This window comes from Lathamus discolor, chromosome 1 (genome assembly GCF_037157495.1).
Source record: "Lathamus discolor isolate bLatDis1 chromosome 1, bLatDis1.hap1, whole genome shotgun sequence".
Classification (NCBI taxonomy): Eukaryota; Metazoa; Chordata; class Aves; order Psittaciformes; family Psittacidae; genus Lathamus; species Lathamus discolor.
Window position 1 is genome coordinate 149,987,781 of NC_088884.1, and position 23,522 is coordinate 150,011,302.

At 39.0% G+C, this 23,522-nt stretch overlaps 1 long non-coding RNA gene across 1 annotated transcript; it reads left to right on the top strand.

Moving 5' to 3' along the window:
- The first annotated feature begins 628 nt into the window (after nucleotides 1-628).
- On the top strand, nucleotides 629-22,710 carry LOC136007408 (uncharacterized). The gene is made up of 3 exons (XR_010609686.1): nucleotides 629-854; nucleotides 19,141-19,725; nucleotides 21,526-22,710. It is a non-coding gene; the product is annotated as an uncharacterized LOC136007408 (long non-coding RNA).
- Nucleotides 22,711-23,522: the final 812 nt, after the last annotated feature.

Sequence of the window (23,522 nt, forward strand, 5' to 3'; positions counted from 1 at the left end):
CAGTCCTTGTAAGCACTAGCTTTGTGAGCTGCAGAGCTGGTAGCATCCGGCCTCCCTTTGTGTTCATGTCCTACGCCTGCCACTCAGTTATGTGCAAGCCTCAACAGAAGCTGTCCTCTACCTGGGGTGTTCTCAGGCTCTTGCAAGGGTGGAAGCAACGCTGTGCTGAGTCTCTCCTATAAGCAGCTGCCTATTTCTACAAAGTGTGTAGGAACTCATTGAGTTGTTTTTTTGTTGGGTTTTTTTTGTAAGCGGTCAGCTTCTCTGCCACTCACCTTTAAATCAAGCCCAAATTCTAGTGATTTTTCCATCCAAACAGCTACTGTGGCTTCTGTGAGTGGCCTTTTTACATTCAATTAAAGACAAGAGTACTTACAGCCTCTGTGACAGTGTACCTCTACCATGGTAGCTACCTACCCCAATTGTGCATATTTGTTGTAAGAGCTTTGATGGGATAAATCTCATCTATTTTTAACCATGTAAAAACTAAGCATCTGCTCTGCATTAGGTGCCTAATCTTCTACAAACACAAGACAGGTGCTGCCAAACTGTGATTCATCCAACCCTGATACAGGTACCTTTAGAGAATCAGAATCATAGAATGGAGAGAAACTTGATGTCTCTCTCTCCTAGTTACAAGGAAAGCTTCTGGCTATATCTTATTGCAGAATGCAGGAGGTCTTCGTTGCTCCTTGGTCTTGTGGCATATTCTTCTTGACTCTGACATAAATAAGAACAGCTGTACCAAGTCAAACCAGGAATCCTTCAGGCTGCATATCCTGTCTCTTCTGCCACTGATATGAGACACCTTGGTGCATGCTGGGGCCTCAAATTCTGCTTCTCCACCAAACCAGGTCTGTAACAGGCACCTTAGTGCCATCAGGAAGTGCTGAGTCCTGTCCTTGGCTCTGTTTGTTTTCTCTCTCCGGTTCCTGTTTCTTGAGTTATTTTATTTTTTTTTTTTTACCATTTGGCCTTCACACCCTCTTGCCTTAATGGTTTGGGGTTTTTGTTTCTTCCTTTTTTCTTGCTTGTAATCCTTTGAGTCCTTCCTGCTTTCTTTTATTTTAGCCACCCCTTTCCAGGGAAGGTTTGAGAGCTCTTTTGGATTGGGCTAGTACGAAGTAATAGTGTCTGAAAATAGATGCCTAAACAGATGTGTAAGAACAGGCTTTTTTACCTCAACCTTTTGCAGCCCAGGAACCTCTTAGATTCACCTTTTCAGACCTTAGGGGATACTGAGATGCTTGGCGTCCACATTCTCTGTTTGATATTGGAAAGTGACTGTGTGCTTGTGCCTGAAGGAGGGAGCATGCTGTCAAGAGCCCCCTCCTCTTTGGAATGACTTGGGGAAGCTGGAGAATCATGGAGCTGGGATGAGTTGCTTAGACTAGACAACAAACATTGCAAGAAGTGAATGCTAAGCCATATGCAATATTGCTGTACAGATTATGTAAATTGAAAAAACACGGATGTTGCAAAAACAAGCTGTCAGTATGGTAAACCCACATATACCCATCTATGGTTCTTGGAGCCATTAATCAGCCTTCTCTGTGTATTCATTGCACCAGAAGTGCCAGGCATCAGCTTCACCTCAGAGGCCTGTGGCAGAGCTGGGGCTGAGAACTCTCCTGGGTTCCTCTGTACCTGAAAGACAATGATCATCTTATTTGTCTGGTGTCCTGTATCATCCACTGTGTGCTAAATTTTGTATGGTAAGTTGAACCAGCAGTGTTATGGAAGAGAAAATACAAAGACAGATAGCAACAAACTATATAAAATAACGCTATATAAAGACAAGTCAAATGAACTATAAGGATTACAAAGCAGCTCTTGCTTTGTAATGGCTGCCATTTGGGTGACATGAAAGGTATCATCAGGGATTCTGAATTTTTCCCTTGAGTGGTTCTTTACTTTTTATAAACCCAGGAGAATAACACCTGCTGTTGGCCAGTGTTAGCCACAGGATATTATTATATGAGGATTTTGGCCCACTGTTCAATTTTTTCAGCTTGAACAAAAACTTTATAACTTTCAGTTATAAGAACTGAAAGGGGTTGTGCTGAGGTGCTACCCACTTCAGAGCAGTCTGGGGGTTTGGTTTCTTTAAAAAGTATATGTTTTTGGGGTAGAGTCCAGACCTTTTCCTAGTTGGACACCACTGAAGATTTGGGGAACATGTAGTAAGTCATGAAACTGATTAAAGCATAGATACGGTATGTAGACTTCTATGTGCATGCAGAGTTACTTAATTTCTTTCTCATTTTGTGAGTCAACATGAACACCAGAATATCAAGAGCCTAATGTATACAAAAAAATAACTTTGACTGCTGTTAGAATCTGCTGTTTCCCTCTTACTAGCTATTTGGAAAATCACCATGGCTGTGATTTTGAACATGGGCTGCATACAAGTGTCTTTGCTTTCATTCCAGTACTAAAAGCAGCTTTTCTGATTATTTTTTGCATGTTATAGTTAAAAGTAAATATAGCTACAGATAGTTGACTTCAGAAACCCTTTTGCTAGTGGAGTGGCTCAGCGTAAACTCATCAGCTGCTTGTAAGGCAGCAAATTGTTGTTTCTGCAGCCCAGAATATTTATAGGCCTTTCACTGTTTACAGTGATTTACTGCTACGCTTGACCCCTCTTCTAAGGCTCTACAGCTACAAGAAAACCAGGAGTTTCTGTGTGGGGTGCTTGTATTCCATTTACTGTTTTATCTTTCCTTCTTCTGCATCTTCTCCTCTGCCCAGGCTTTTTGTCAGTACTCTGTATTTAGGTAGCTCTGCTTGCCCTGCAGTGGTTGCAAAAGCTCTAAGAGATGTGTCTCGATCTTCCCAATGCTGAGGCTGTTAAGGAAAGTACACAGTCTGCTGTCCTGTGGTCTGTGACATGTGTCTGCTTCATCCCTGTTTAAGCTTTGAAATGGGCGTGCATATGCATTCCAGGAACAGCACCTTATTCTAGCTGGTAACTGAAATATACAAGTCACATTACTTTTCCTAGAGCTGCTTCCTCTTAATTTTTGTTAATGATTTTTTGCTCCCATGAAAATGGAGAAGACAGGCTGGGATTGCAGATTATTCATGTAGAATAAGCTTCACAGGAAAGAGCGATCTGAAGATTTATATTAACATTTCTTTCACTGTTTTTCTGTTCTTGGTTTGTTAGTTGGGTTTCTTTTTTTAAACTCTGAATATACTCCTGCATTCTTAGGCAGGAGGTAGGCAAGTCTGTTTCAGCAGTGAGCTGTGTTGAGTCACAGGAGCTTACCTTTTTTCCTGGTAGCTTTGTTCATTAAAATTAAAAAAAATATTAATCACCCAGGTATAGCAAAACTGGGAAAGAAACCTTTGTTAGATCACTGTGTTGTAATGCAATTAAAAGCAGTGGGAAAATTTAACACCAGGGATTTGAGCTAGTTTAGTTTATTCTGTTTTTCTCCTGCCCATGTTATGTTTTTGTTTGTTTGTTTTTAAAGCTAAAAATCTTATAATTCATAGGAGATGAGCAGCTTTCTTCCTTTACTCAAAGCCCAACTTCCATCATGAGAGTTTTTTTGCCTGCTGGACTTGATGGGTATGGGTTCTGGTCAGAAGAATGCAAAGCAGTGATTTACTCTGTTTTTATTCCTTTTTGCCCTGGAGTTTAACCAGCACATTAGACTAATATTTTCTTGCTTGCTAGTGGCATTTTCTGTTTCTTTTTTGTTTTGGGGTTTTTTTGGTAGTGGAAGTCATTAGAGTTTCTCCCAAGAGAATCACTGCCAAAGTAAACAAACATCTTCATGAAAGGAAAATAATGTCTGTGGAGTATTTAGAATTCCGTGTTTTACAGACGAGTATTTATGGCAACCAACTAGTGAATTAAAGTGAATGAAATCCTATTTCTAGTTTGCTGCTTCTGCTGTGCTAATTGAATGTGGCAATTTCTGCTAGCTTTTCAGCTATGCAGTGCAAGTTCTGGGTGTTAGCTGTAATTTAGGATGAGGGAAAATACGAGATGAAACTCAGTTTAGAAAAAAGGATATTTATTTTTTTTATTGTTGGGAATTGAATAGTGCATTTGAACCTCTGGGGAGTTACTATTGTCTCTAAAGTGTTCTGCATGTGGTTGGCAAGAACAACAAGGACAGAAGAAAGCTCAGCTAAAAAATTCATAAAGGCTGTCTGGTGGAATGCATTACAGTCAGCTGTATACCTCTGCACTCTTATCCCTCTGAACTGGTAATTTTTAGCTGAGATGAAACATTCTGAAGAACAGGAGGCTGGCAGATTTGCAGCGTAGATTGAAGGTTTAAATCCTCTGACTATCTCATCTTACTGTGAGTCTGTAGATACAATGTAAGCTGGAGTTGCTGAAAAGTGATAGAAAGGGTCTGTGTGTCCAGCCTACAAAACTGTGAGGATCTTATTTTCTGTGTGCTGCAGAATCCTGCACACTTTCCACCTCCTGTCCTGGACAGCGGTAGTTCACCAGTGGAGCAACGACACTTCGCATTTGTTGAGGATGAGACTGTATCTAGCCCTTCGTTTAGGCAGTGGCTTTCACAGAGGGGAGCAGTGCTAACTTGGAACTGCTGCCAAAACCATCATATGTTTCATGACAAATGCGAAGTGTTCAGAAAGTTGGCACTACAAAATAGAGATACTGTCAATCTTTGTTTGATTCTCAAAATGGCTTGTAGAATTTTAAAGCTTGTGTTGTTGCTGGTGCACTCACAGATCAGATAGCATTGTTAACTGTCCTTTTAATATGTCTGGTTAATTTGATTGTATTACCAGGACATAAACCAAAATAATTCTGAGGATAAAGAATACTAAAGTTTTACTACTGATTTTTTTGTATGTTCAGTGTGCAGAAGAAGAGTTTCTGCAGTAGTGTGTGCTGCTATAGACAGAACACAGGATTTTCTCATCTTCTCTTTTCTATGTACAGTACAAATGCAGCTGCTACTGTTTACTAAACATGAAGGTGTTGGTCACAGCTCTGGTGGTAAGTTTGGGTTTTGTTTTAAAGAGTGAATGAGACATCTCTACTAGTTGCAGGAATGTGTAGTGTATATTTACGTACCTGAATATTGTGGTGTAGGAGGCTCTGGAAAATTTTAAGGAATAGTCACAGTGATCGTTGCATAGGTCTCCAGAAACTCACGTAACTGACTTGTGCTAAGAATAATCGCTTCCAGTGTTGGTATACATCTATTCCAAAGGCTTGTGTACTGTAGTCTGACTGTATTTAGGAGACAAGGTAGGAGACCCAAGGAGACTGTGGAAATTTTTGAGCAAGGAGGCTTTGAAGTAGAGTTCACTGAATCCTGCAGGTAGCCTGATGCAGCAGGAGGAAGCGGGAGGAAGCAAGCATGTGTCTATAGCTAGGTCTGCTCCTCTGTGGGAGTATACAGACCACATAGCAAGTTAAACAGAAAGGGTATGTGTTTGTACCACAGTAGGCTGTTGAAGTAAGTACTTTAAATTGCTACAAGAAAATTTATGTAAGTTTTCTTATTAAACCTCTGAAAGGTGATAGAGGAGCAGGTTCCCCTCCCGAGCCATAGCATCTGTGTTGTACTAAAAGCAAAGGAAACCTATCTGATTTATATGTGAAAATATATTCTCTTGTACTTGACCTTATTTCCTCCTTTACTATAAGATGAATGTTCCCTAATTTTATGCCACCACCCACTGTTTCAATAAAATTATTTTCGACAGATGCTGTAAGAAATTTGCTGCTTTAATTAGTAAGGAATTATCTCAGAAATTAGTAGTACAGACCCTTCAGATTCACCATAGAACTAAAATTAATCCAAGTTTTATGTACAGGATAGAATTGAAGAAATACAGATTTAAATTTAGAAATCCATTAACCGTATCGCTGTGACTAATTGTGACTATATATCCAGTAACCAAGGTGGGGTCAACAGCTCTAAGGCTGGCCACTGTGATATCGGAGCTCAGCTAGTCAGGAGCAGATAGATTGCTCGAGGGTAGGATGCTCTTCATCCTGTTTCCTGAGGGATCTTTCATTAAATACTCCAGCTTCCATGGCAGTAACGATGAGGCTGTGCCTCTGGGAGGTAGAAGATGCAGGCCTGGGCGCAACACAGAGCTGAACTCAGCTATGCCATACAGCAAATGGATGCTCTCTCAACACTTGGCTGCTTTTTAGTCCTGTCCCAGCTACCTTCCCGACCCCTTAACTTACTAACTTACGTTCTGAATAGTGCAGGGTGACTGGTGCTGAGGCTGTCATGTTTTCCTGCTGGTCTCCATCCACCTTCTAAATATGCCTCACTGTAGTTAGGACTCAGAAACAAAAAGTCTTGAGTCCTCTCATAATAATTTACATCTCTGATCTAATGATCAATTGTAAATCAATGTTAAACTTCACCACTTTCAACCATTCATGCTGTTACAATGATATGAAGACATTAAAAAGCAGTATGTCGATTTCACCCTGTATATTTTGATTACTAAAACCATATAGTATTTGTGGTGCTCATGAATAACATTTTTTAATAATTGTAAAGGAAAGAAATCCAAGGAGAATCTCTGCCAAGAAACTATGTAAAAGCTGAATGTATTAGAATATTCATGTTAAAATCTTTCAGAAGTGAATTAGGTATACAGAAAAATAATTGAAACCTAGGAAATGCAGTGAAAGTATTGTACTTCAATGAAATGAAATATATTAAAAAAGAAAACACACGGTTAAAGTAATCTAGACAACCTTAATTTTCTTCTATAATGAGAACCTGGGGGAAATGTGGAGTTAAATTTAGTTTATTTCTGCAGACTCTACATTTTTTAACCTGTTATGCACTCTGAGCATTGGAAGTCATGATTTCTAGCACATAGCTACAAGGTGAAGGAACTACTGTAAGAGCAGACCTATTATGTTCATCTTTTATGCAGAGAATACAAAACCTACTGTAATTCTGCCATTTCCTTGCTCATTATGCTATTGAGAGCTCAGATCCATTTTTATGCAGTGGTACAAAACAGTCTGCTGCTTAAGTATAGCTCACAGAAGCTACTTTGCAGAATTGGTGATCACATATGCCACAAATCAATTGTACCCATGATATTAAAAGGCAAAATTACCTAGATCTTTAAAAATTCTCAAACCTTGGTAAATATCCTTGCGTAATTGTGATATCATTTTGGGTCAATGTGCTTTGACTAGAGGTCTGTTGAAATGAATCATCTGAAGAACCTTTGTTTTCATATTTGTAATCTTTTTTTGTGCATGCTTACATAGCATGTTGTATCTGAGGAGTAGAAAACCTCATGACATTTCTACATTAGGAAATCAAACGGCTTTTCTGTTCCCCCCCCCCTTTTTTTTCCTCCCAAATAGCCTCTCTTTTCAACATAGGAAGGTCTTCTTTATATGAGGAAATTTACCAGAGACTATAGTAGTATAATTGTGCCTTGTGGATGCTTTTTAATCTTGCATGAATGCCTGTAGAATTCAAACGTCCACATGGGGAGTTCTACCATCAGAACTATAGGGTGTAATTATGCTGGTGAATTCTGTATGAAGACAAATGCTTTATGAAAGGGAATTTTATTTTGGCTCTTCACATTTAATCTTATTCATGTTCTGAACTAAAAGGAGTTGATCAAATCAATGAAAGTAATGAAAATTCAATGGTTATCAAGTAGACTGTCAAGTGCTGGGGAAATCGGAAAGTGATAAATATATACGTTTCCTGATAACATTCATGTGCCTTTTTGTTCTTGTTCTCTTGCCAGTGTTTGAGTTTGTGAGGGGTTTAATGAAAGGTTAATAAACAAGGTATGTTCTTTGTTGATCCTCATAAACTAACACACCCAATAGCTAAGCACTAGTAGAATATTAGAGATTCTTAGCTCTCATAAAAAGCAGCTGGGGTTTCAGGCAAATATGACACTAGAGAATTACTTGAATATTTTTTAGTCTATGTAGGACCTCTGCAGCTAGCACTGAACAGATCAGACATTGAATTTCTTTGTGTAAATTTTCCTATATCCCAGTTAAAATGTAATTCCTTATATCTGTGAGTCCTAGGACAGTAGTCAAAATGTTCTTTATAAAAGTAGCCCATTTACATGAAAATAACTCTCAATCTGTCAGTAAGAGTGTAGTAACACTTTTAATAATTATTTACAAAATATGCTTAGAGTGAATTACAAACACGACTCAATGTAATTCTTGCATAGGCTTGAAGACAAGAAGAGCCCAATCATTTTGGTGATGTAATCCAGTCCAGCATTAGCCTTGACCACAGGGCATTGCTCTATAAGTCTTGCTTGAAGACCATTATTTCAAGGTTAACTTCATTAGAAAGATGTCTTGTTCATATTTTAAAGAGTGCAGAGAACAAAGAGTCCACCACATCTATACCAACACTCGCTGTTCAGGTGAAGTGTTTTATTTGTGGTCTGAATTTAACTTTGACTTAACTTGTTGAATCTTTGCTGGATTAAAAAAGCCTTTAGCACTGGACATTATTCAATGAAAATACTTAAAGGCTGGGATCAAGGCATCTCGGCCCTCTTTTGTTGTTAAGCAAATCTCATTGGGGAGCTTTAGTTTCTAACCGTAAGGCAAGATTTCTGTATCACCAGTTTTTCCTGTACTTTCTTTCAAGTTTTCAAACATCCTTAAGTAAGGACATCAGAGCTGTCAGCAATGGTATTACTAATGAGAGAATTACAGCATGAGCTGAACAAAGGCGTGCTCTCCCTGTTCTGTTTCTGAAGTGTGGAGGAAGACATAAGGGTGAATATATTGCTGCTACCAAAACTTTCATTTTTTATGTTTCTTGTCATAAGCCTTTTATCAGAGATCAGAGCTTCCATTGGATATTATGTTTATTAGGGGGATACATCAAGGTGATAACCTTGCTGTGATAGCCAGAATATTTGGTTTTGCCCTGGGTAATGTTGCATACAATGGTAGTGCTTCTCTCCTGCTTCATATTCTTTTTACCTGATAAAATTTCTTTTGGAGTTGAAAATACAGTCTCCAATTTTGTAAATGTTTAATTTTCATTCCAACATGTATAACCAATTTTTTTTATCATTAATAATATTAATTATATATTAATAATATATATGTTTTTCATGTGGACATAAAGTGAATTAAAGTGCAGTGGTTTACAAGATAGAACGGCTGTGCCATTTTCTTTGTTTCCTACTTTGTCAATTTTTCAGCTGTAAAATTCCCTGATACCGATCTTTTGTTTTCATCAAAGCATGGTCCTATATGTTCACCCCATATATTCACCCAAGATAGTGAATAGAATTAGTCCAGAATTCTTCCCTATGAGCTCACTCTTGAAACATTCCGAATGGAAAACGAGTCTGGTTTTGGCTACCAATAGGACTCTGTAGGTTATGTACTTTGTAATTAATGTAGAATACAGCATAGCACTGACAGGGTAATCACTGTCCTGCAATGGTTAGGTGTTTTACAGGCATGTGGTATTGCAGTTGTACCCTGTCACTCTGAAGCTGTTTCAGGCCTGCTGTGCAATTAAACTGAAACAAAATCCTTAGATTTCCTTTTACTTGGGAATAGTTCCCAGTCTTCAACTCTCCTCTCCAGAGCAGGCTGGCATGGTAAGGCCTTAGCTAGATGATCTAAGGAATATTTTTTGACATCCTGAAAATAAGGGTATCAGTTTTATTGTGGTTGTGTGGATGTGTGCAAGGGGCAGGAGCACTATGGAAAGGCCCAGGAAAGGGAGCAAGGAAGAGCGTCAACTTGAGGACCTCTTGCAACGTTACCCTGAGAAAGAGATGCTTGAAATTGTGAGTAAAGAAACTGTCTCCTGCTGTTTGCTTCCTGAAAACAGCATATAGCATACATGGCTTGTAGGATTGAATTGAATAAGTGCCTATCAACAATTCAAGATACAACATACAAGACATCCAAAATCAGCTAATTGTTTCTATGTTTACTTTCAAAGTTTATAGCAGTATCTTAGAAAGTCCTTGCTGAAGGTGAATAAAGAGAGAATGGATTGATGTAACTGAACTAAAACTACATGACAAGTCTGCTTTTTGATCTGCAGTCCTAACTGAAAATTATGTATTTCTAGTAGCAGTGAGTATTTGTATTTGTTTTGTGCTTTCTAGTGAGAACAAAACCTTGATAGTTATGAAACCATATGCGAAAGCTGAGATTGGAAGAAAGCTATGGAGATCATAATCAGGGGCCCATGAAGCACAGTGATTTGCAGGGATTTTCCCCACTTCTCTGGGCAATCTGTTCAAAGTTTGGTTGCTCTCATGGTGAATAATTTTTTCTTATACCTGGATGGGTTTCCACTGAAGCAGCTTGTGCCTATTGCCTCTTGTCACTGGACATCTTTCTGAAGAGAATCTCCATCGTCTCTATAACAACCATTTAAGTGTGGGAATACAGTGTTCAACCTCTGCTGTCTCTTCTTCATGTTGAACAAGCCCAATTCTTTCAACCTTTCTTCATGTGTCAAGTTCTCCAGTCCTCTAATCATCTTGTTGGCCCTCTGCTAGACCCTTTTCCATTTTTAAATGTCTCCTTTGAGCTAGGAGGACAAAGATTGGACAGAGTATTTCAAATGTGGCCTAATAAGTGCTGAGGAGAGTATAATTGCCATGTCCTTTGGTTTGCTGGCTGCAGACTTACTGAGGCAGCCCACAGTTTGCCTTTAGTGCTGCAAGGGCACCAGGCTGGCTCGTCTTCAGCTTGTGATCCACCAGCACTCCTGGCCCTTTTCACCCCCGGTAATACTATTTCATTTTTGACTACATATAATGAAAGCAAATCCCAGAAGTTCACAAAGCCTCTGCAAGAAAAGGGAGGTGCTCTCCTTATTTTACCCTAAAGCCCAATGACTTCAGCCTTCACCCACAGTACAGGAGACCTGGGTTCAGTTCTTGCCTTCTTTTGAAGAGTTGGACCCGTGTTGCTCCAACCCTGAGCTGTGCCCTGGGGAGGAGGCTGTAACAAGCCACAACACATTCTGGGATTCCTTCAAACTCCCATGTTGCCACAGTGATATTTTTGTTTAATACACTTTTGATGTTTAATCTTAGACTAGGGACTGCAGGTGCCGTACCTCCTCAGGGATTTTTTGTCATTTGTGCACTCTCTTTTTTTTTTTTTTTTTTTTTCTCGCTTTGGGTCAGAAATGCAGAAGTAAAGAGAAATTCTTCAAAACTTTGGAGAAGAAAGTGTTTGCCCAGCTCCAGTGTGATTCTTATGACATACTAGGTCTTTGTGTTTTGTTTCTTTCCTTTGATGTGAATGTGAATGAACTTGCCTGGAGTTAAGTGATTAGTCATGACTTGAATGGCTCCATCTTGGTGGTGCTGGTGAGTAAGTGGGGCTACCTGAGTTAAATTTTTTATTGCAATACTTTTTGCTTTGAGCATGGTAGCACTTGGGCCTTTTTTTCCTTGTTGTACCTCATATATCTATGCAATATGGTAACTTGTGGTGGGATAAGAAATTTGTTTGTTTTGGTTTAGAGGAGCCAGAAGATATCTAAAAACATTTTTAAGTACTGCAGTTTTTTAACAACGGTGACTTGGGGGTTGTGTTTGATGTAGTTAAAAGTTGATCATTGCTACTCTGGTTTTACTTTGGAATCCAGTGAAGAATGAAAAAAACCCCAACAAAACAAGTAAGAAAACCACCACCACTAACACTGGCAGTTTACTTGCACAAGGAAATTGTTTCAGTTGACTTCTCCACATTATATTGCACATGCAGATATTGAAGTATGAAAAATAGTTATAATTTTTATTTAATTAGTATTTTAGATTGAAATATTTCCCTAGTACCTTTAAAAGATATATTTTAAAAAAATTAGTAATTTCAAAATTTTAATGAGGATAATGAATTTGAAATTTTTAGTGTAGCATGAAAATAGAGCAAATTTCAGCTCTAACAGCAAAGCAGAAGGTGGGACTGGAGGGCATTTGTTACAGGCATGCAAGGGACACATTATGTCACAAAGGAGAGCACCGCTTTCTAGGGCTTGTCCACAATGTGTGAGGAAAAACTGCATTGCCATCAGTCAATCCAGAATGAGGACTTCTTCTGAATGTCATTAGGAAAAAGAATGCCTTAAATTTTATAAAGATCTAATCTCAGGGAAATCTCAAGGATATTTTAAGTTGCAAATGTCTGCATCGAGCACTTTATGATGCACCAAGCACTGTCAGCCACTGATCACCAAACACTCCTGGGTATCCCAGTACCTTCTGCTTTATAGAAACAAACTCTGGCATCAGGCAGTATTATGTGAAACTTAAAATCGACTGGTTCATCAGAACAACTTGTTTCCCTAACTGAGGTGCTAAAAGGGGAAGTTTTAATGGAAAATGGGACTTCTCAAGGAAATCCTGCTGTGTATTCTAAAGGCTACACTTTAATGAGCACACAAGTAAGTTACCTTGGAGAGGAAAGCTAGCCTAGAGAAGAAGGCACAAAGGTGATAATTAAACAAGAAATCAATGTTAAGTATGGAAAAGGGGGGCATAGCTAGGAATGAAAATTGAATCTACAAAATGTAAATGACTTCTAGAGAAGACAAAGGAAATAAGGAATTATTACTGGCCAGTAAAGCTTAAGACAATAAGAAGGCATTATGAATGTGTTAGGAACAAAAGAACAACTAAATCAAGTGTAGATTTCAGTCTTGCAGAAAAAAACAGAACAGATCCAATTGCTGAAAATCAAAGCTTGAAAAATTCAATCACTATAAAGATGCACTGAGGGTGATTACACATAGGAATAATTTCCCAGTGTAGGTAGGTGGTAAACTTGCCATTGCTAGGAATTTAATCCAATTGGATACACTTTAATCTGACTCTGGGAACAGGCTGGTGAGTATCTCTGTGGATGGCTGTGGAGGTCAGTTCTTCTGTGCAATCTGTACATCTGTGAATTTATATTTGTTCTTTGTCACTCTCTTCTTTTATAAACTGTTGGGGAAAACAGAGATCTCATTGCCCTCAACATGTTCCACGAGCTCAGCTCTGCGTTAAGACAATGACTTAAAAAACGTCTCATGCTTCAGGGTTACAGCTGGCTGCTTTCAGGAGGCAAGAGGCTGATTCCCTAGGTTAATCCTGGACTTTTTAATTTCATTTTTCTCTGAAGCCTCAGGGAGAGGCATGGCTGGTTATAAAACCTTGGAGACATGGGGCCAGTTCTCTGCAGAGGAGTCCTCCCTGTTAGATAGCTGATACCTTCCAGCTGGCTGGGGGATCAGACACTTTCCTCCCTAAAAATCAGGGCAGCAAGGACTTTGAGGTCTTTTGGCTTTCCTCTCCATTGTGACATCTAGGCATATCTGAGATCGTAATTATGATCATTTGGGCATATCTCGTATAATCAACTCACTGTCATTACTGGAGCCTGGGGCAGAGGTATCACAGTCTTTTGGCTTTCATATTAGATTCATTTCTTCAAGATTGATTTTTTTTCTTTTTTTTCTCTTTTTTTCTTTTCTGGAGCTTTTCTTTTGTATGAAATGTTGTGTCACAGGCAGGACAGCAGTTTGCCTGTTCTGGTTTAAATGCTATTAATTTATAAACATCCTGCCAGCCTAATTTTGCTCTAGTGAGGGTTATAGGTGAGAAATACCGTTTCTTTTTCCAAACGGGCTGATGCCAGTCGTGATGCTTGATGGAGTTGCAGAGCTGCCATACAGGCTGCTCAAGTGCTGCTTTGCTGGCTGCATGCAGCAGCTAACAAAGGGTTTGTTGTGCTTGTAGCAGCGTTGCCTGCGAGTCAGGCTTTGCTCCTGCAGCTCTCCCTGCCTTTTGTTTAAAAACCCTGCCCCTCCAAAGCAGAAATGAGAAACCTTACCAAGACTGCAGTATTGGAGAGGGAGGATGCAATAGCTTTTCTTATTGCTTTGGTTCTGTTGCATTGCAAATGGCAGTGAGCGGAAAGAGGGATGTCAGGAGTTGCTGAAAGCCAGGCTATGTATTATCATTTCCCAAAGTGCAAACGGGTCTGCCAGGGTTCTGCCTGGTGGCCGTACTGGATGTCTCAGGTCCACTCTCTGTTACATGTGTGTGAAAGTGGTCACATGCTTCACAATGACTCTCCTTTCTGCAACAGGAAGCTGAAGCTGTCAACAGGCACCTATTATCATCGCATGAAGTTGTGAAAAGAGACCTGCTTTTTCATCAGTACCAGAGTCTTGTCTTCTTAAGCGTGTGAAGAAAAGGCAGCCTCCATCTTAAGTGTGCCCTCATGAACTCTTTTTGTGAGCCCAGTGGAGGGCCATGCTTTTCAATTACGATTTCTTGTGTGCAAGTGGAACTGGCACTTGCTTATGTAAATAAACATATTGGCTTGTTGCATAAGTCCCCTTACGTATCATCTGTCGTATGGTTTATCATATGTCATTGGTTTGCATTGTATATAACATTGGCTTATGATACAACTATATGTTTAATCATGGGCTTATCCTGTACCTGTTGTTTAACAGGTGACTGAATACCTATCTGTAGGTCTTTGTGCTAGTACAGGGGTTTGTACACAGGAGCTGTAAGCAAAAGTAAGTCCAGCTGGAAAAATGGGAGATGGATTGAGAGAGTTGAAGGGAAAAACCCAGCATATGCAGATCATTCCTTGGATGGCAGAACTAATAAGGACTGGTTTGCTCTGGCTTTGTATCTTTTGCGGTGTGATACAGTCATGTTCATCACACTGAAGTACCTTCTAACATGGTACCTTCCAATCCTTCTGTCTCCCTGTAGTCAGATGCCTCATTAGCTCCTCTTCCACTGTGTTGCACTTGTTTTTTTCCATGGCTTTTAGCTAGCATTGCTGGGCCTAATGACTGGGAATGCCCCAGCAGATGCTGCTCTGGAGATGCATGCATGCAAGGTGGCCAACCTGTATATGCCCAGCATGGTCAGCCGCTGCTACCAGCTGAACCTGACTGCCACTCTCCTCTGCTGGCAACAGAATTAATGACTTTGGGAGCTGCCTTCCATGATGTGCTGAATGTTGTACAGGTCTGTGGTAAGATCTTACTACGTAAAAAATGATTACACTGTCCAGTTTGCTTGAAGCTGAGCAGACCTGACAGACAGACAGTGTGATGCACGCAAGCTTCATTTCCTCAGGAAACCAAGCTAAAAAAAAGAATCTGCCTAGGAAAATGTTCAGCCAACGTTTGCAAAGCTTGCTGTTAATTATCAAAATGAAGGAGCAGAGTGTGCTAACACAGTGTCGATTCAAACTATCAGAATCGATTTCTCTATAACCAGACATGCTGGAAAAAAGATGCATAAAGCATATTAGGCTTGTGTGCTACATGGCACTCCTTTTTTAGCTTCTGCATCTGGCCTTGTAATATATCACCATCCTTTAACTAAATTCGACAGGATACACAGAATTTAGAAGGGGTATTTTATTCCTAAAGTGTCAGAAGGCTTCTGTCTGTAAGGTTTTATTATTCAGAGCAAGTTTATCGAACTGGATCAGCCTGAATTAGGGTGACATTCTTCAGAGTTCCCACTTTGCTGGTGGTCGTGGGGCTCAGCATCTCTGGAGGACTGCTGCTGTGCAAGGTCTCCTGCCAACCCTTCCTTTTGCCCTTTGTTGCTCACAGAGCTTCTGCCCTGTGACAGACACAGCTACACACTCTTTGCAGAGCAGTTTTGTATTCAGTGATGCAAAAAGATGAAGAAGCAAAATATGCATTTCTTGTGACACTATTTCTATTGCTGCAAAGTCGGTATTTTCAAGGCTCTAAAGTTTCTGGAAATGGATTTGTGATTTATTTGGAGAACCAGCCTTCTGGTGTTTATTCACTTGCTGTCTGCCTTCTGGAGGCCAGTGGGGAACTACAGCTTTTACAAATCATCCCTTGCATTTTGGGTTAATCCAGACCTTCCTGCACTTTACTCAGTCGCTGTAAATGAAGTTTATAATTTATACAGAATGTGGTTCATCTGCCCTGTGACTAGGAAATGTTAGAAGAAAGCATTTAGTCATAGTTGATGCATCTGGTGATGCAGACTGGGGTTTTTAAAAGAACCCAGAAGAATTAGGCATTCAGATTTCATTAAAATGCTGTGGAAGTGAAGCATATAAATTCTATTAAAAAGCTTTGCTATTATCTATCACACTTGTTTTTCTCCAGTTTAATTTGTGCATAAGCTTGCTTAGGGGAGGAAGTGGACAGGGCTGGTTTTGCACACCTTGCCTTCTTGTTAGTGCTGAGGCACAGCCCTGCCTTGGAGCTTGAGCAGTCTGCAGCTCTCTCACCTCTTCCATTTGTAACTGCAGCTTCATATACCCACTTAACTAATGGCTTTGTAATTCAAACCTTATTTTCATAACCATAGAAATGAATGTATCTGATCAATAAAAATGTTGACACAAATAGGTAGGTGAATATAATGTTAGAAATATATTATCCATGTATGTATATGTGACATCCTGGGAATGATTTGTACTTTTTCACGCTCTGAAATTTTCTGGCAGACAAAGCTGAATAAAAGTCAGTTGAGGAAATAAAATTGGACTGCAGAATGTAAAAGAATTGGATATATTGCTTTTAAATACAATGAGATGTGACTAAAGGTTACATGTAGTATATGGTCATACTTCTTAACACAACACAAAAGCTTCATCTAGATGCAGGACTCAGTAAAGTACAGTGTGATGAATATAATGAAGAACAAGCTGAGAGATCAATTGGATACACAGTAAGATGAAGAAGAGTATGTAAGGAGTGGAGTTTGTTTTGAAGTCAGAAGGGATTGCTGCAGCAGTACACAGTATGCTTGCTGGAGGAAGGAGTTAATCATTGTGCCAGCAATGTTCAGTCCCTATTTATTGCAAGAGAGAATTAATGGCTTTCCTGCCTGGTGCTGAAAATAGAAGCCAAATTTAAGTTGTTTCTTGAAGGCAGACATAATTAGATCAAGAAACTTCTGGCTTTTGGGTCTAAGTAATAAGATAAGAATGGCCACACTACATCAGAACAGGGTACAGTTTCTTAACTGTCTTTTAAGGGTGAGAATAGGGCAAGGGCAGAGTGTTACTTTCCCCAGCTGTGCGCAATGCACATAATACTTAAACTGTAGATTTAAGTGTGTTATATATTTATTAGCCCTTGCTGAATCCTTTCTCCATAGATTATTATTATTATTAAACCCAGTTATGTTTTTGTTAGCCACAACATTCTTGTAGCAATAAACTATACAGTATAGCTATGAATTGTATGGAAAAGAATATTTATGTTTGATTTAAACTGTGATATTTGGTGCCTGCTAAGTCTTATGAGAAATAATGAACAGTTGTTCCTTACTATCTGTGCTGTTCTCACTTTTTAATACAGTTAATTCCTCTTAGTCGTCTCTTTTCCATGTTAAAAAGTACTTTTATCCATCCTCATACACTTATAGGATCATACTGCTGTTCATCTATATTATAGAATAGTTAGGGTTGGAAAGGACCTCAAGATCATCTAGTTCCAATCCCCCTGCCATGGACAGGGACACCAGCATAAGTCATGCATACTGCTAATAAACCTTTGGATATGTATCAGTTATTTATATCTATATTATTTATATCAGTGTAATATTTTTCTTTTAACTTTTCATTCTTATGTAATGATTTGTAACATTTAGTTTGCATTTTCTGTCTGCAGCAAGCGCTGAACAGATATTTTCAGAGAGGTCTGAACAAGGAGTCTAAGACTCTTCCTGAAGTGATAATAAATAGTTTATTGTTTATCCCTAATGTATGTGCAGTTAGAGGTTTTTTCCCTAATGTATATTACTTTGCATCTCTTGATGTTAAATGTCTACATTTTTGTTGCCGCATCGCTCAGTGCTCAGTACAACACCACCTTTTGAAGTACTGACTGTTCTGAGTAATTTGAATCATCAGCAAACTTTGCCCCCTCATTATTAATTCCCTTTTCTAGATCATTTATGAATATACTGGAGAGAACAAGTTCAAGAGCAGATGTGTGATCACTTCTTTTCCTTGGTAAAAACAATTTATTACTATGCTCCAACACATCATTAATCTGCTAAAAAATTGTCATCCTTCTGGTACTTGGTTTCTTTAAGAGCCTTTAGAGAGAGATCTTGTCAAAACACTTTGACTTCTGGAAATCCAAGAACATTCCCAAGCTGGCTGACTTCTTTAAAGAGCTATTAATATCATCAATTTCATTGAGCAACAGTAAATTGAACCCCTGAATTTAGCCAGGTTTCTTCTGCAAATATACATTATATGTATACTAAGAATATCTACAAGAACTTTCATTATTAGCACCAAAGCTACCAGTTGGTGACAAGTTCTGCAGAAATGTTATTACTATAGTGCCAGGAACCTCAGAGTGAGGTGCAGATTTCCACTGACCCTGAATGGAACATGGCTTCTTTGTGATAGAAGTCTTCTATTTATTTTCTTTAAATGACAGATCCCTGAAGCAACAGAAAGGGAATGAAAGTTACATTTTATCACAGTAGCATTTGCAGAAAAGTGAACTGCTGAAGTCCCTATTCATAATGAAACTTGGGCAGCCAAGGGTTCCTAAAAAGCTTTCCTGCAGGTGCTTTTTTTTTTTTTTTTTTTTTTTTTTTACTTAAAAATTTATATCTGAGCTTTATGAACTTCTGATTAAACTTTTAAAATAAATTAAGGGTGAGAAGATTGGACAGGGAATTAGAAATGAGCCGTGGTATCTTTTGCCTCTAGCTCAGCATTTTGAAGGCAACCCAAATGAGATGTGACAAAGTGCAGCGTGCTCTTTCATTTTTGCTGACCTACGTGTATGTGGAGTTTGGTCTCTGCCAAGTTCTTTGTCTGTGAATGGCCACATCGCTATCCCCGCTACTGTAATTAGCACTAATTAGCCCTTTGTTGGAATTTAAAATAAATAGGCCATGATTTAGATATCACAGAGACTAAATTATCCACTGAGATGATCCACCTGAACTAGATGAGCAGCCTGCCCACCCCTGCCCTCCCCCTTTCCACCATTTGACAGAAGTTACGAAGGTGAGTTTAAGTGGCTGATATGTTCATCTCCCATGTTTCTCCTGTTTGAAATTTAAATTATAAAATCCTTTTCTTCAGTGTGAGCTGAATGAAACTGTTTCATTCTGTTATAGGTCTTAGGTGCTATTGGACAATTCCTGACCTTTTTGGAGATGTGAAGAACTTCAGCATCCTTACCAGTAGATGCTCAGAGATGCTCCTATTTCTTCAACCCTAAATCTAAACTTCACACTGCTCCTTACCAAGAGAATATAGTTAATCTAAGTTGGCCTTTGCTTATAATGACTCTAATGCTGTTTCTGCTGCCTGTTGCAGGGTCTTGCTGTCAGAGTATCTTCAGACCTGTGGGTACTACTGCATCTTTTCTCTATCTTCCCTCACTTATATAATACACTAATAGATCTCCTGGAAGGGGAAAGAAAAGTGCACCATTTTTTGAGAAACACTGGATACAGCTTAGTGTCGGTGCATGTACAGTCTATGGGTGGCGGTGAGCACCTCACCCCTTTCTCTTTTCTTGACTCTGAAAACCCAGCTCGTTCTTCTCTTTTCCCCAAAGTACCTGATTTTTTGTCCTTGCCTCTGTCTGAACTTCTCTGCTCCTTATGAAGGAAGAGGCTTAGCAGCTGGAAAAGAGCCAGTCCTTCAGCCACACTACTTGCAGTGTTTGCCAGGTCAACAGAGACTGCAGTGGGCTGGTAAGCCTGATCCTGCTGCAATTCAGAGCACAGAATGATGTACACTGCACGAGTCTTCTGGTCAAAGTGTGATGGCACAGAAATCTGTTGGTGCTCTTCTGGGATGGTGGTCATTATCCAAATGACCTCTACATTGTGGTAATGGGGAAAATACTGATGGCCTTGATGTCTGTTGCATTGGATCATTAAAAAAAATACTAGCATTGGCACTAGAGCCAATGGAAATCCTACATGTTATGCCAGCAGCAAGCAGGTCTTCAGTCTTCAAATGCAGGTGCATGTCTTCATACGACACAAACATTAGGTATTATTCTGGAAGAGCAGTGTGAATCTGCTTTTCCCATATTTTCAACAAATTTCTGGCATTTTTAGTGTCTTTAATCTGACTGACTGTCTAACTATTTAGGTCTTTAATTCAAATAACTATTTGGACTTAGTTTTAGAACAGCAAAAACATGCCCACTCTTTCAATGAAGGCAAAAACTTAAGCTGCCAATATGCAGTTCATGAAACAACTACAATTTTAGCAATCAAGTACGAGACACTTTGTGCTTCCCATGCTAGGTCAGCACTTTCTTATAGAGATAGTTCATATCATTGTGATGCACTCCTTAGAGGTGACTCATTTGTGTGCTTTGGAGTTCAGACAAAGTCTGTTTGTTAGCTGTCTTTGTTACCTTCCACATGTTTTTCCTGCATTCATAACAGCATGATTCTGCCTGCTGTCTGCAAACTTCTCATCTACGCCTGCCTTACACATAAAAAGGCTTAAAAGTGTACCAGGCTGTGACTGAGAAAGCTAGCTTACATGCCAGCTGAAAACTCACCAACTCGTCCAAACTGACCTTGCTTAATTAACGAGGGGTGGAATTTTTTGTGCTGGTCTATTTGACAACTGCTACAGCTTGTAAACATGGATATAATTGCACAGGGCTAAAGAGCCCTATTAATGAAGAAGTAGTCCTTCTGTATGGCAGTAACTGTGCAGTAGGACTGTGCTAATATCACACAACGCACACGACCAGATATACCATTTAACTATCTCGGTATTGTTAAAATGGGCACTGTAATATTTATGGGTATATAAAGCCTTAGACCAGATAAATGCTCAACAAGTTTTGACTTTTGGAAAATTATCTATTACTTTAGGGAGACCAAGGTGGCCTTGACAATGTAAAACTTTGCTCAAACTCTATTGGTTCAATTTTGTCTATGTAGTCAGACATGAAATTGAGTTACAGTGGCTTAATGGGTTACTGCATGTCAGTGGAGACAAATCTGTGCAATCCAGTAGCCCATCACCAACACAAGGCAGAAATCATTACACCAAACAACTCCATTTCGCAGAGTTTTAAAAGATTATTTTTTCCCCTTGTGCTTTCTTGTAGTCTCAGGATGCACACAGTGTTACTGTACTCAGCTGAAGACCAAGAGCTTATTAAGTAGTAGCACTACTACTACTGTGGCTGATCTCCAAATTGAAATTTTGAAAAGTTTTAACTAGATCAGTTTTACATAGGTGATTAGGGACTGAAAACGTGTCTGTAAGAAATGAGTATATCCTACATGTCAATATATCAAGACTGCATTTGACTTGCTTGTATACTGATGACTGGGTATTTTCAGAGGTAGCTTAGAATCCACGATTTCTATTTGAAATCTTTTCAGGTGTGCTTAGGCAGCTTTTCCCCATATATCCCTTGAATTTCATGTGTGTGCTTGTTTCAAGAAAATTACATGATTTTTTGGACTTCAGACAATTTTACCTTCATAATGAATCTTCTTTTTTATTTTTCTCAGACAGATTTACTGACATGTAAAGAAGCCCCTTTGGAGAGCCAAGCAACAACACTATGGAACAGACAGCTGTGCTTGGGTTTGATTCTGAGCAAAACTTTACTCATGGTTTCGTAAGTTTTATGAAAAGAGATAAAAGAATTGCTACACAAACATTAAATGGATATCTCATCTCTTGATGACAATTATGCTTGTGGCACGATCATAACCATCAATCCTAATGCCTGAAAATGTTGTAGGAACTTCAAGAAACTGAGATCTGACCACACATTTTCAGGTAATGCCTCTGGGATAATGTGGAAGAAAAAGAGGGTTCTGTGCTCTTCCAGAGTGTTCTGCTCTTCGAGAATGAAGAAAGATTGTGGTAATATTAAAGTTCATGTTAGCTTCATCTTAGCTGATACTGAAGACCAGTATAATTTGCAAGAGAAATTTATAGGTAAATATTATCATTGTGAAACAGAAACCATTGAATATAATGAGAAGTTAAGAAATTCCTCAGGATACTGTGAGTTCCTTACATTTTGCTACGCCCTGTCAGCAATAAACAGATCTCTTAATTGCAGTTAATCTGGACTTCTTGAAATATTTCACTGCAAGCATGTGGCCAGATTTTGTTTAGCAGCCATATTGAATTGTGAGGTCAGAATTCTATCGTTTCTTCAGCTTACTAGCAGATTCTCCTCAGTTCTGAGGCCTATTGGGTTTTATTCTTGCTGTAAGAAAGAGAAGAGAGAAATAAATAACAGCTTTAAATGTTGAGGTAGTAGCTATAAATTTGATTTATGCTGGCAGTGGAAGTTTCCCTATGCTTCAGTCCTCGTGGGGAGCAGCATTTAGCGGGAAAGAATACTTCCATAATTATGCTCATTGCTGTTTGGTCTCTTTGAGCCATGAGCAAAAGCACTGATACTCTTATCAAACAAGATGGACCTTGAGACTAATTTCCCACTGACCTTTAAATAACCTGTCAGTAGTAACTTACTTCTGGTTTAACTGAGTTGGATTAGGACTGACAAAGTGGAGGTAGGACGCTTTGCTTGAAATCTGGCTGCCAGGAAATCAGTTTGCCAGTACGTTGTTGAAAAGTTTTACAGAGTTGTTTTTGATCTTAATCTTTAGGTGGTGTGTATTTGCATAATTCATTCCTTGCTGTAAATTCTATTCCACAGCAGCTGCACTGCTTTTTGTATATGGTTGTGAATGAAGTAAGCCTAGCAATTATTCTTTGCTATTTTGCTTTTCTTCTGTGCATATTCCTATTTATAGATAGGGGTGGGCCCAACTGCCCACCTTTGGATAAGTAAAGAATAAAATAGTTAAATTCTATCAGACCTGCCAGAGTCAATCTAAGAGAACATGTTATTTTTAGTCCTACTTACTTTTTGGATGAGAGCTTCTTCAAGGGAAAAAGATCAACATATAACCGAAGTTAAGCCTTTCACTATCCCTACTCTGCCATGTAATTCATAAATTAATGGATCATGAAAAGAGTGTTATCCATCAGAAATAATACCTTTGTACGTGCAGTGCCTATGTCCCAGAAAACCTTGTGTTGAATTTGCCTGTGTTAGAGCTTGGAATCCTTTTGGGAAAGGATGAAAGAACCATAAAATAAGTTTATATTGCTCAGTGCCCAAACGTTATAAATGAATAACACAATAGGAGCAAAACAGTAAATCTAATCTTCGCAACATGTATATTTAACAGTCATAAAATCTGCTTCCAAGGGTGTTGGTATTAGACTTTTGTTTTAGATGCTGTATGGCATATTTCTGAATTACTTAGACCTCTGGGTAAAGCTATTTTTTCTTTCTAGAACAAAGTGTATCATTTCCAAGGTGACAAGAAATCCCCCACAAAAACTGTAGAATAATAGGACCAAGTAAATGCTTGCTATTCAAAATGGGTTTACCATCGCAGTATCTGAAAACCTTATAATGAGGGTGGTGAGCAAGCATGACTACTTACCTGTCTTTTTTTTAACCACTCTACAGTGC